The following is a 13,591-nucleotide window of genomic DNA, read 5'->3' as shown; positions in this document are numbered from 1 at the left end:
TTTTGCTTCTTCTTCAAAGGGCAAGATCTAACATGGTGCCCTTCAATTTTCCACTTGAAGCAAACCATCTTGGCCGGGTCTTTGACTTGTACTTGGCCCTTCTTCTTATTGTTGTTCTTGGACTTGTTCTTGTTGTTGGAGTTGAATCCAAGTCCACTCTTGTTATTGGGGGATTGTTGCACACTTAACATCTTGTCAAGTTTGCATTTCCCTTCATGACTCTTTACCAAGTCGTTCTTCAAAGAAGAGACTTGGGCCGTGAGCTCTTTTATTTCCTCTACATGGTTAGTAACAACACAAGTACTAGAGGAAGTATAACCTTCATTGTTAGAGCAACAAGGCAAGGAAGATAATTCATCACAAGATTTAGCAATATTATGAGTGGATGAATTACTGGAACTAGCACATGGCAATATAACATTTTGAGTATTAGTGCTAGTACCCACATGACGCTCATAAGGTGTTGCCTTAGATATTATAGCCTCATGAGCTAACTTTAGCCTATCATGAGAGGCTAGAAGATCCTCATAGGAGCTAGAAAGCTTTCCATGATTTTCTTCCAATTTCCCATAATTGGTAGTTAGCAATTTAAGTTGAGCCCTTAGCTCAACATTCTCCTTCAAGATAGATGCTTCACAAGAAGTAGAGTTAGTAGCACAAGCATCATTATTAATAGAAATGGGAGAAGGCAAGTTGTCATGCTCTTTTAGATAAGAAGCTTTAAGTTGCTCATGCGACTCGGTGAGTTTGGTGAGCGCACTCTCAATAACCCTTGAGCCCTTTTTGAGTTGCTCAAAATCCTCAAGGAGTTTAGCATTAACACACACAAGCTTATCATTTTTTAGCTTTAGTTCATTTGCCACCTCAAGAACTTTATCATGGGTTTCCTTTTCTCTAGACAATTCTAGAGCAAAGGTTTCCTCAAGAGCTTCCTTGGTGGTTTGTTCTTCTTCAAGTTCATCCTTTAGAGATGCCACATCATTGGCGTACTCACGTTCAAGAGCATCCATTTTATCAATGGTGTTCTCATGCATCCAAATAAGTTTTTGGCTCTCAATAGCGGTAGTCAAGATTTCAAAGAAGTGAGTGCTAGCAATTTTATCTTTGCAAAGAACCTTGAATACACTCTTACCCTTATCGCGTAGAGAGAGAACCCAATCCTCTTCTTCATATTCATCCTCATCCTTATCACCACGAGACCTATTAGGTTCCATGGTAGGAGGTACCGTGGAACCCTTGGCCATAAGGCAAACATGAGGACCGTGAGATAAAGATGAGGAGATACTTGAGGCTCTTTTCAAGATCTTGTCTTGACCAATAGAATCTTGTGTCTTGACACACTTTGGTGAAGTGGATGAAGATGAGAACTCATCACGGCCGGAAGTGGAAGCAATACAATCATCCTCAATAATATTGGACACATCATATTTGTCTTGAAGCTTTGTCCATAATTCATGAGAGCTCCCAAAAGGCATGATTGACGAAGTAACTACATTGCTCACAACAATGGAAAACACATGAGAAGCAAGAGCATCGAGGCAAGAGTTTTTCTCCTCCTCAAGAGATAAATTTTGAGGATCCTTAGGCGAAGAAAAACCCATGCCAAGATATCGCTCCATGTCCGGGGACATTCCCCGTAAGATTTTAAGCACATAAATTTTCCATAGATCATAATTTGTGCCATCAAATATAAACAAGTTATTGTGCGCTAATCCCCTAACCGACATCTTTACTCTCAAGGTGGTGAAGCCTAAGAATGAAAGACCTTGCTCTGATACCAATTGAAAGGATACGGATGTCGCCTAGAGGGGGGGTGAATAGGCGGTTTAAAACTTTTCCGAGATGGACTTAACAAATGCGGAATAAAACTAGCGTTTACCTTGTCAAGCCCAAAGCCTATATACTATGGTTCACCTATGTGCACCAACAACTTATTCTAAGCAAAGGTTCACCTATGTGCACCAACAACTTATGCTAAGCAATACAAGCAAGTATGTGATAGCAAGATATATATAACTTCAAGCACGATACCTATCACAAGGTAAAGTGCATAAGTAAAGAGCTCGGGTATAGAGATAACCGAGGCACGCGGGAGACGAAGATTTATCCCGAAGTTCACACTCTTGCGAGTGCTAATCTCCGTTGGAGAGGTGCGGTGGCTTAGTGCTCCCGAACGCCACAAAAGGCTCACCTTGAGGTGTGGTTGCTCGATGCACACCAACGCCACAAAGGCATCACCCCAAGATGCGGTACTCACACCACACACCGAACGCCACGAAGGCGCCTCACCTAAATCTCCGGTGACCCTCGCCACAAAGGCCTAGGTCACGGTTCCACTAAGGGATTTCCTTCGAAGCGGAAACCGGGCCTTACACAAAGATTGGGGCACACATCCACAACTTAATTGGAGGCTCCCAACAAACCGCCACAAAGGCCTAGAATCCGTCTAGGGTTCCAAGAACCCAAGAGTAACAACCTTCTTGCTTTCACCACCACGAATCACCATGGAGAACTCAAACCGATCCACCAAATGCAATGGCAAGAACACCACAAAGATGCTCAAGTCCTTCTCTCTCAAATTCCAACAAAGCTACAAAAGCTATTGGGGGAATAAGAGAGGAAGAACAAAGGAATTCACAAAGAACACCAAGATCAAGATCTAGAGAGTTCCAATCACAAAGAGATGGATTTGATTGGTAGAAATGTAGATCTAGATCTCCTCTCTCTTTTCCCTCAAATGGGGGCAAGAATCATGGAGGGATTGAGAGATAGAGCAAGCTTCTCTAGTTCAAAAATGGAGGAGAGAGAGAGTGAGAGAAGCTACAGCCCAAGGAGGAAGAAGGGGAGTATTTATAACCCCAAGAAAATCGAGCCGTTGGGCAAAACCAGGGCCGGATAATCCGGCCTAAGTAAGGGCCGGATTATCCGGGGGGCGGATTATCCGGCCTCAGGGACAAAACCTGGTCAAAATCCGGCCAAAAATCCGGCCCCTATCCAGAGTTGTTTTCTTCCGGTCCTTAGCCGATTTCGGGGGGGGGGGGGGGGGGATATTTCCGAAATATCCGGCCCGGATATTTCTGAAAAATCCGGCCTGGCAAAACTGCAGAAACACCAAAACTAAAACGGGCATAACTTTAGCATCCGGACTCCGATTTTGATGATCTTGGGCTTGTTTTGAAGCTAGGAACAAGCTCTACAAGATCATGCAGGAAACCATCATAGTCCAACAAGGGAGGATAGAGACAAATGATGAAAGGTTTGACCTATCTAAAAAAGACATACCGGTAAAACCTCCAATCTCGAAAATGCAACAAGTTGCCCGTGCAAAAACCATTCTTGATGAACTAGAGCTTGTCATGAGAATAAGCACAAGCTCTAAATCATCACATGGATAAGATCCAAATAACAACCAAGAAAGATGATGAATCAAACTCGAAAACGCAACAAGTGATCTATGTGAAATCCGTTTTCGATGAACTAGAGCTTGTCATGAGAATAAGCACAAGCTCTAAAACATCACATGGATAAGGTCCAAATAACAACCAAGAAAGATGATGCAAGGATGCAAAGGTTTGAGCTCTCTCCGAACGATACGATCGAGTTACTCACTCGAGAGCCCTCTTGATAGTACGGCAACTAAACTATAAACCGGTCTCCAACTACACTATGAGACCGGTGAGAAAGAAACCCTATCAAGAGCAAACCTTATACTTGCGCATTCCACTTGAGCTCGATGACGACGATCTTGACCTCAACAAGATGGAACGCCTTTCTTGCTTGTGTTTGCTTGACGAAGTCTTGTGGATTGCTCCCCCATAATCCACCATGGAAGAGCTTCTTCTTCGGCGCATCTTCACATAACCATGAACACCATGTGGATTGCTCCCCCATAATCCACCATGGGAGAGCTTCTTCTTCGGTGCATCTTCACATATCCATGATCACCATATGGATGGCAAGACTCAAGCAAAGGATCTCTTCGAGATGGCTCATCTTGAACTTGCACTTCATTCTTCATCATATTGATGTCTTGAAGTAACTTGAGGGCTCACTTCATCTTCATCTTCAAGACATACTTGACACTTGATATCCTTCATCAAATTCTTCTTATTGCAACCTTGAAGCCAACATATGGTTCAAGAATTGCCTATGGACAACTCCTACAAATATAACTCAAATGCAAACATTAGTCCATAGGGATTGTCATTAATTACCAAAACCACACATGGGGGCTCCATGCACTTTCAGTCTTGTTCAAGCCCTTGTGGAGATAAAGAAGGTTTGAGGAATGACATGCGGTGGAGATGGCTTCGGCCCAAAAATCATAGCGAGATTTATACTCCGACAACATAGACCTTGCCATATCCATGAGAGTCCGGTTCTTCCTCTCCGCAACACCATTTTGTTGAGGGGTGTATGCAGCGGAATATTGATGTCTTATCCCCTCATCACTAAGGAAGTCATTGAGTGTGTAGTTCTTGAACTCCGAGCCGTTGTCACTTCTTATTGCCAATATAGTGAGGTTGTGTTGACGTTGCACTTCGGTGGCAAAGTCGATGAAAATTTCTTGAGTCTCATCCTTCTTCTTGAGAAAGAAAACCCAAGTATATCTTGAATAATCATCAACAATAACCAAACAATGTTTCTTCGCACCAAGACTTGCATGAGTAGTGGGACCAAAAAGGTCCACATGAAGGAGTTCCAATATTCTCTTGGAAGAGATGATGTTCTTGCTTGGATGCGGAGAATCATGCATTTTACCTTCAACACAAGCCCTACGAACACGATCTTTGGCAAAACAAACATTGTCCTTTAGTCCCACAATATGGTTTCCCTTGTGAAGACTTTGCAAAGTCCTCATGTTGACATGGGCCAAGCGGCGATGCCACAACCAACCCACGTCCGCCTTTTCGAATAAGCACATCACATTTGTAGTGGTTTTCCCCGAAAAGTCAACCACATACAAGTTGTTTTTGACGTACCCAACAAAAGTGACTTTTAGAGTCTTGCTCCACAAGAGAACCATAGTATCAATATCAATGAAGACGGCGAAACCCATCTTGCCTAGGGCATGAACGTACAATAAATTGTAACCAAGAGCCTTGACAAGCATGATGTCCACAAGAGTAATGTCGTGTGCAACCACAACCTTGCCAAGACCCAGTACCTCGGATTTGGAATTGTCGCCGAAGGTAACGGTCCACATGTCCAAGTTAGGCCTCAACTCCGTAACGAGGTCCTTGCCGCCGGTCATATGACGTGGGCATCCACTATCAAGCACCCATTTTGATCCTCTGGCGGCATAGTCCTACATGAGATCAAGTCTTTGTTTTAGGTCCCCATTTCGCATGGGGTCCTCTTTTGTTAGTAACAAGGGTCTTAGACCCAAATAGACCAAGCAATATAACCATCATATGGACCAACATATTGAGCATAGACATCTCCATAGTAATCACAGAATAGCACATAATGAGGGTTATATTTTCCCGCAAAATTATTATGAGTGGTATTGTCCCTAGTGACATCACCACCCACAACATTTTTCTCCTTTGCTTGTGTGGGCTTGGCCTTCTTGTTCTTGTTGGTGTTTGGCTTATATCCAGTCCCATCCTTCCCATTGTTTTATCTTTGATTGCTCAAAAGATCATCCAAAATTTTCTCACCTTGGGGAGGAAAGGACATAGCAAACTTGGCCTTCAACCTAGTGTTCTCCTTAATAACATTCACATGATCACAAGAATAAGTAGAAGAACTAGGCATATGATTTTTACTTAATTGAATTTGAAGTTGCTCATGAGACTTGGTAAGGGTAGAGAATTCACTTTCCAAGGCCTTGTGAATCTTTTCAAGTTTCTCTAACTCCTTAATTAGTTTAGCATGATCAACACCAAATTCAACCTTTTCCTTTTTAAGCACATTAGATAAGGCAATAGCATGATCATGCTCTTTGGTGAGGTTGGATAAGGTTTCATTGTGAATTTTCTCAATGGAAGACAACTTTTCCTCTAGAGCTTCTCTAAGCTCTCCTTGAGATCATAGTTTTAGAAACCGGGCCGGTGACCGAACCGGAGAGGTTATCGGTTCAGGTTTTTACCGGTCGGACCACTGGTTCACCGGTTCATTGTCTGGTTTTTTAAGAGAGTAGTATATTTTACTTACAAATACTGCAGTAAATAAATAATCATCTATATAAATATATTTTGGACTTGCAATTTGGCATAATAATCCATAAACTAGGCAACAACTTACATAACTTTGCCGCCAAGCACCTAACACAGGCTCATGTATTTCAATTATTTGCATCCAGCATATAGAACACACACACACGTATGCCATGCAGCGGAAAAGACAAAGCCCCTATCGTGTGAGATCTGTATAAAAGAAACTTATGTCTTCTCTTGTCATCAAGCAGTTATTAGCTTAACTGGGGTAGGCGAGGTTAGGAGTGCTAGAGGTGTCAGGATCGAATCCTATTCATGCAGTTAATTTTTCACGCGAAGTAATGCTTCCACTGGTTGGACCGGCGATTCAATAGTCCGGTTTTCTTCCGAAACCGCCGGTTGAGCCGCGATTCATTCGGTTTTCACCGGGTCAGGTGTGCGAGCGGTCTAGTGCGCCTAAAAGACCGGTGGAGGCTCCAGTTCCGGTTTTTTCCGGTTGAACCGCCGGTCCGGTCCGGTCCGGTTTTTAAAACTATGCTTGAGATCAAGGAGATCATTGGCATGTGCAAGCCTATCCAAGATAACTTGAACATGCTTTTTGGGTTCACCTTGCAAGTTAGAGATAAATTCATCTAAGCTAATAATTTCTCTCTTTATCTTGAGACTCTCAACATCACACTCTGAAACAATAGTCTTAGAGGTGAGTTTGGATGAAGTAGTTACCTCGGAAGTCTTGGCCATGTTGAGGTTGAGTGAGAGGTCCTCATTGGGATATTTGAAGAGAGATGTCGTAGGGGTAGAGGCACTAGTGGCCTTTTCACTTAATGTGTCTTCGTGAACATCTTCTTCATCTCCAGAAGTGAGAACATGAGAGGCCTTGACCATGAGACATCTTGCATTGTTGGAGGAGTCCTCATTGGGAGATTAAGAGAGATGATGAAGGTGTAGAGGTGATAGAAATGGCGGCCACCTCACTTCTTGAGTCGTCTTTGTCATCTTCTTCTCAGGAAGAATACTCCTCACGGGCAATCAACACATACTTCGATGGCTTCTTGGTAATGTCATAGCCACTTTTCTTGACAAATGGCTTCTTGTGAGGGACCTTTGACTTGTCCTTGAGGGTGAGCTTTCCACCATGATCTTCTCTATTCTCATATGGGCACTCGGCAATGAAGTGATCTTGATTGCCACAATTGTGGCAAGTTCTAACTCTTGGGCCCTTGGCATCTCCTCTTTGGTTTTCCTTTAACTTGTACTTGGAAGGATCCCTCCAAAAGGATTTTGGGAGAAGAGCAATATGACCATGTAGATCACGTTTGAGTTCTTCGGAGTGTCCTTCATACTTAGTTTCCATCAAATCTTCATCATCCTCAACACTAACACGTGCCTTCAATGCAAGGTTTTCACTTCTCTTCATCCCAATAGCCCGGGCACGACTATCATCCGCAATTTTTGACTCAACCTTGAAAGCATCCATTTCTTGCATGACACCATTGGAGGTCATTTTCTCAAAGTTGTGCTTGTTCTTGAGAATCCTTAGATCGGCATGTTCAAAGGGCAATAGAGCATTGATGTACTTCCTCTTGATCCAATCATCATCAACATAAGTGGCACCAAGATCTCGAAAGGAGATAGCAAGAGCCTTGAGATGGCGGTACATATCCCGATGATGTTCACCATCTTCCATGTAGAATACTTCGGCTTTGTTGCTAACCTCTTGGAACTTATTTTGCCTCATGCTTGAGCTTCTAAGGAGTACTTCGGCGAGAATATCCCAAGCATCCTTGGCGGTGGTTGCTTTCTCGATGTAGGGTCTGTCATCTTTGCTAACGGCTTATTGAATCATATATAAGGCGGTGGCGTTGAGTTGACAAATCAACCACTTCCCTACAAGAAAAACCATTAGGATTGTGAGGCTTGTATCCTTCCACAACAATTCTCCATAGTTCAATAGATGAGGAATTTAAGTAAGACTTCATCTTGGTTTTCCACAAAGAAAAAGCATTAGGATTAAGTGATGGTGGATCTCCTCGTGGATTAATGCGAGGGTGAGGAATGGGAGGATCCGGAGAATACAAGAGCGGAGGAGCAACCGTCGAGTACACTCCGGTGGCATTAGGATCTAACTTGGGAGGGGACTCACCACTACCCTCTCCATCCTTGGTTTCGGCCTCCGTAGGGGCACCAAGGGAGGTTTTATCTACGACAGGAGTGACAACCTCGGTAGTGGTGGTACGAGGGATAGGAGGTTTATTAGCTTGCATAAAGCTCATCATCATCTTCCTTAATTCACTCATGGAGTCATTCATCGAGGAGATTGACGATTTCAATTCCTTGATGTCCTCCATGGATGCGGGCTCCGAACTAGAAACCCCCACTTCGGCCATACTCTCTTAGGCGGTAAAGCCCGAAAAAGAGCCGAGGCTCTGATACCAATTGAAAGGATCGTATGACACCTAGAGGGGGGGTGAATAGGTGTAATCTCAAATTTTAATTATTTTCCAAATTAGGCTTGACACAAAGGTAAATTCTCTAGATATGCAACTAAGTGAATTCACCTATATGACAAGATAGCAAGCAACAATACAAGATACAAGTAGTAAAGTTGGTGTGAGGAAAGAGGTAACCGAGGTGGAGCACATGGAGAGACGATGATATGATTCCCGTAGTTCTTTCCTTGTAAAGGGAAGTATGTCTACGTTTGGAGGGGTGTGGTGCCACGAAGGCCAACCAACACCACGAAGGCTCACCCTATTCTCCTGTGAGCAACGCCACAAAGGCCTAGCCCATGCTCCACTAAGCAGTTTCCTTGAGGTCGCAACCGGCACCTTTACACGAAGCTTGGGGCACACATCCACAACCAAATTGGAGGCTCCCAAGATGTAACCACGAAGCTTTACACGAAGAGAAGCTTTGAGGTCACCTCACAAAGATCCACTAAGAATGTTGATGAAGCACAAATCCCTTTGGTGGAAGAGTAGATCTAGGTCATCTCTAGCAAATCCTCAAATATGGTGCAGTTTGAGTGGAGGGGTAGAGAGATCTAGGCGATTGGAGCTCAGCAATGGTGGTCTCAGATTTGGGCAAAAACGCCGCCTGAACCATTGGAGAGGAAGAGTATTTATACCCCCGAAGGGATCCTGCCGTTGGAGAGGTCTGACCGGTAGTACCGGCAAGGTTGGGTCGGTCTTACCGGCCGGTGTCAATTGGGTGCGCGAGTCGGAGGCGGCCACGTGGCCTGGCTGGCGTTGGAGCCACGAGCCGGGAGGGGGAGGTCAGAGCCTCCGGCCACGGTACCGGCCGGGTTACCGCGGAGCTCCCCAAGAGCCCTGGAACAACACTGCCGCTCTCGGCTATTTTCCGGTACCACGGGCGGTACCACGCCCGGAGCCTCTGACCGTGGGCAGGCCCGGTGGTACCACCCGCACATCCATCGGCAGCCCTCCTCCTCTCCTTTTCGTCTTTTCTCTACTTCTTCCTTTCTCTTCTTTCTTCTTTTCTTTTGTTTCTTTTCTCTCCTCCATTCTTTCTTCCGACTCAGTCCAACGAGGAAAATCATTTCATTATCCAAAATAAACTCTTCAAGCTCTTCACATTTTGGCACAAAGATCATCCCTATATCCTTCAATTCTTATACAACAAAATTAGTCGGATATAATTATTGTCATCAAAACCAAAACCACTTACTAAAGGAGATATGTTCTTTCGGAGAGGACCTAGAGCACACCTTCCCATAGGGTTCAAGTTCACGACGTGGTGGTGACGAAGAGGAGAGGGCATCGGCATGCAAGGAGGCAGGGCTGGCATTAGCGTTAACATGCGGGGCGGCGTTGTCGACACGCAGGGCGGCGGCGACGTGTCGGGAGGCTAGGATTTTGGTCGGGTGGTAGTGCGGTGGCTTGTGGAGGTAGGGCTCCGACTTGTGGTGCTTTTGGCGCTCACTTGTCTTCCTTTGATATGTGGAAAAGGCTCGTGGGTCGTTCAAGACCTGCCTCCAAATTTGGGAGAGTTTCGGTAGGATTTTGCCATCTAAAACCCGCTAGAATTAGGACTATTTTGCTTATTCCAAATTTTCCTAACGGGGAAACTCCTTGAACCTCAAGGCAACGTGGGTACACCTGTTATGGAACCCCCCAAACTTTCTTAGACAGTCCGGGTTGTCCCGGACATTTCCGGAACATTCCTAATATTGCGGACCCTTCTGGTCCTTCCAAAACCTTCCATATATGCCCAAAACTATTCCGGACACTCTCGAGAACATTCCGGGAACTTCCGAGATCATACATGAACTCTTGGTGCCATTCCGTTATTACCCGAGACACTCTCGAAACCCATATCTCTTATCTTCATATAGAACTCATGTTTCTAAAATGTCGCTAAGGGTTCGGATACATGTGGACATGCCTGGAAAACATTCTGAGACAACGATTGATGTCGAACGCTTGATAACTAGATCAATCCCCACACATAACACGAACATCATTGCCGTGTGAAAATTTAGTATTACTTTCAATACATGTCGCATTGCTTCTCGATACTTTACACAAACCGAGGTGAGACTCTAGGTTATCCTCGTTACCCGACATGTACTCCTTTGCTCTTCCCACGCCATCGATGTTCCTGTGATATAACAACTTAGTCACGTGTCCGGCCAGACAATGACGAACATCATGATGGATGACTGGGCGCCCAGAGTGTATCTCTTCATCGTTGGGGTAGAAATTTCCATGATCACATAAAATGACACTACAACATATTATCCGTTATGCACGAAGACCAACTTGTCTTTTATGGATTAGGATTTTCATGGGAATCCTCCCTCGGATACTCCTACGCATGTCTCTCTTCTGTGTCTAGCGTAGAGGGAGAAACAAACAGAAGGGTGTGAAGGGAAAGCCAAGAAAGGTAAAGTTGTGGCTAGGACGGCACAGACAGTGCCCCTTAGTCCGCTGACTGGATAACGGGACTAAGACCCCAAAGCCCCCACGGGCTCCAGGATGCGGTGGACTGAGCTACATGATGAGGTGGCCCAGGGTAGATCCTGGTCCCAGGCAAAGGCTCTGGCCACTAGGGAGAAGACAAAGTAGGACAGAGAGCACCCTAGTCCTTTTTGGTATTCCCTGGTGCTATAAAAGGAGGACCATGGCCTAGCAGAGAGGGGGAGGGATAACGGGAAGAGAGCAAGAAGATATGAGGAGGACTCCAGAACTAAAAGTGAGAGTTAGGATAGCAGAGAGAGGTTCCCAGAGAATATTTTCCTTCCCGGGAATCCCGACAAGATCTTTTCCTTCATTGTAATCCCCTATTCTTCCACAACCAAATCAATACCACTCAGACATGCATGATGTAGGGCTGCTAGCCTTCGGGCGGCCTGAACATGGGTAAAATCCTTGTATGTTTTCTTGTGTTTTTGCAGCGCGATCCATAACCTATTACTTGCCGCCCCCCTCTGAATCTCTAGACGTGGGTATGTTGTATCCTTGATGTTTGAGTTCCGACCTCGACATGGTACATTGGAACATCTCAATTTCTATGTAAATGTAGTTTAGGGTTAGCATTGTTGCCTCTATTAGTACTGTCAATCAATAATCACAATTTACGCTAACTGTAGTTCTAACATCGTGCAGACATTAGTGCCACACTCGTGAATCTTCAACAAACATCCAAATGCAATAGACGTCCTACAGTTAGCAGCACAAATACAAAATTACTAAGGGATTTGAATCATTAAACAAAATCGCAAACGATATTTGAATTACTAGACTTAAAGTACTAGTAATAGCGCACTGAACGGGCTCCAGAAATGCAAAGCCTCTAGTATAAAACAAAACCTCATAAACTGCAGAACTTTAGGACGGCACAAGCAAAAAGTACATGCAAAAGGTTTTTGCTAGAGGGATGCAATTTCTCAGCGCAAACAAGAGCGATGGACATATATGTGCCATCCTACACACCTTGTAGTCCAACATGAACGCCATGTTAGGTTGGAGGAAAGCTCGACGCTCTTTAGTGTCATGGTAGATGGAATGGAGGCATTTATAGTTGTGTCACCATTTTATGCCACATCAAAAGCTAGGCCAAAACTAGAGAATGGTCAAGCATGCCCCATTGAGTTTCATCAACATCTAGCTGACAAGTGCGGCCCACTTCTGCTCTGAGTTGTGCATTGGCTTCATATGGGCCATCTGTGCAAAACCGGCATGCTTAGCTATCTGCACTTGTTCTAGAGTACACAAACATACCCTAACCATCACTCATGAGCCTGTTTCCTATATAATACATGGAACCCTCACTGCCCACTGCCCAACCCACTCTCCGTACGCCATCGCACTCACTGTTAGTCACAAACCCTAGATGGGATTATCATTTAAAAGGAGAATTAGTTGTCAGCAACTCCGATCTTTGTTACTAACTTCCCTCCCTACGACAACATTGTGGCAAGGACATGAAGCACAAATTGAAAATTCGAAGACTGTCATGTCAGGTACTATCTCTTAATCGTAACCTACGAGTCACAATCTTCCACCTATGTTCCTGACTCTAATGGTATGGTCTTATCTATTCAATAGACCGTATTGCATATTATTCTTTCAACTCCACCTTTGTTCCCAATTCTAATAGATATGTTGTCCCTTTCAGATCCAAGCGTGCGTTGATAATGGCGGGCATCTAGACATTGTCGCGGGTGTTAGGCGCGCATAGGATGACAAATATCTAGACGGCTTTTTCATTATTTGGCACGTGGAGGGTGGATGTCGTGTTGCTGCCACCGTCATAGTACCGTGCACGTTAGATGGTGCCCATGTCGCTGCTGCCGTCGTAGTGCAGTGAGCGAAGGATGACACAGAATAGAGAGGTGCTCAGGAATAGGATTTAGAGATGTTTTTCCATTTATATAAATGAAGAAATCTCTGAGAATAAGTGGAAAAACCTCTGAGAATAAGTGGATAAATCTAGGTTTTTCCATTTATCCTTAGAGAAACCTCTAAGGATAAGTGGAGAAACCTCTAAGGATAAGTGGAGAAACCTCATAGGATAAGTGGTGAAATCTAGTAAAGTAGCACCTAATGTGCTTTATTTCCTAATGGAAACAAAATTACTATCTTGAATGAAAAATATCACTCGATTATGGATTATAGATGATGATTAACTTAGATGCCATAAAAATGTACCGACGATGGCATATTTATGCGCTGCACTTATGTATTCCCTCCATCTCAGTTTACTAGTCTTCCCCGTATATCTAGGTCACCAATTTGACCTATATAATATAAATTATATAATGTAAAAATTATATCATTAGAAAATAGAACATCTAAACTTTCTAATGATATGATTTTTATAACATATAACTAATGCTAACTTGATCAAATTTGCGACCTAGGGGTACGCGCACGCCTAATAAACTGTGAGAGAGGGAGTAGTAAGTT

The sequence above is a fragment of the Lolium perenne genome, chromosome 1 (assembly GCF_019359855.2).
Source record: "Lolium perenne isolate Kyuss_39 chromosome 1, Kyuss_2.0, whole genome shotgun sequence".
NCBI lineage: Eukaryota > Viridiplantae > Streptophyta > Magnoliopsida > Poales > Poaceae > Lolium > Lolium perenne.
This window is presented reverse-complemented; position numbering follows the sequence as displayed.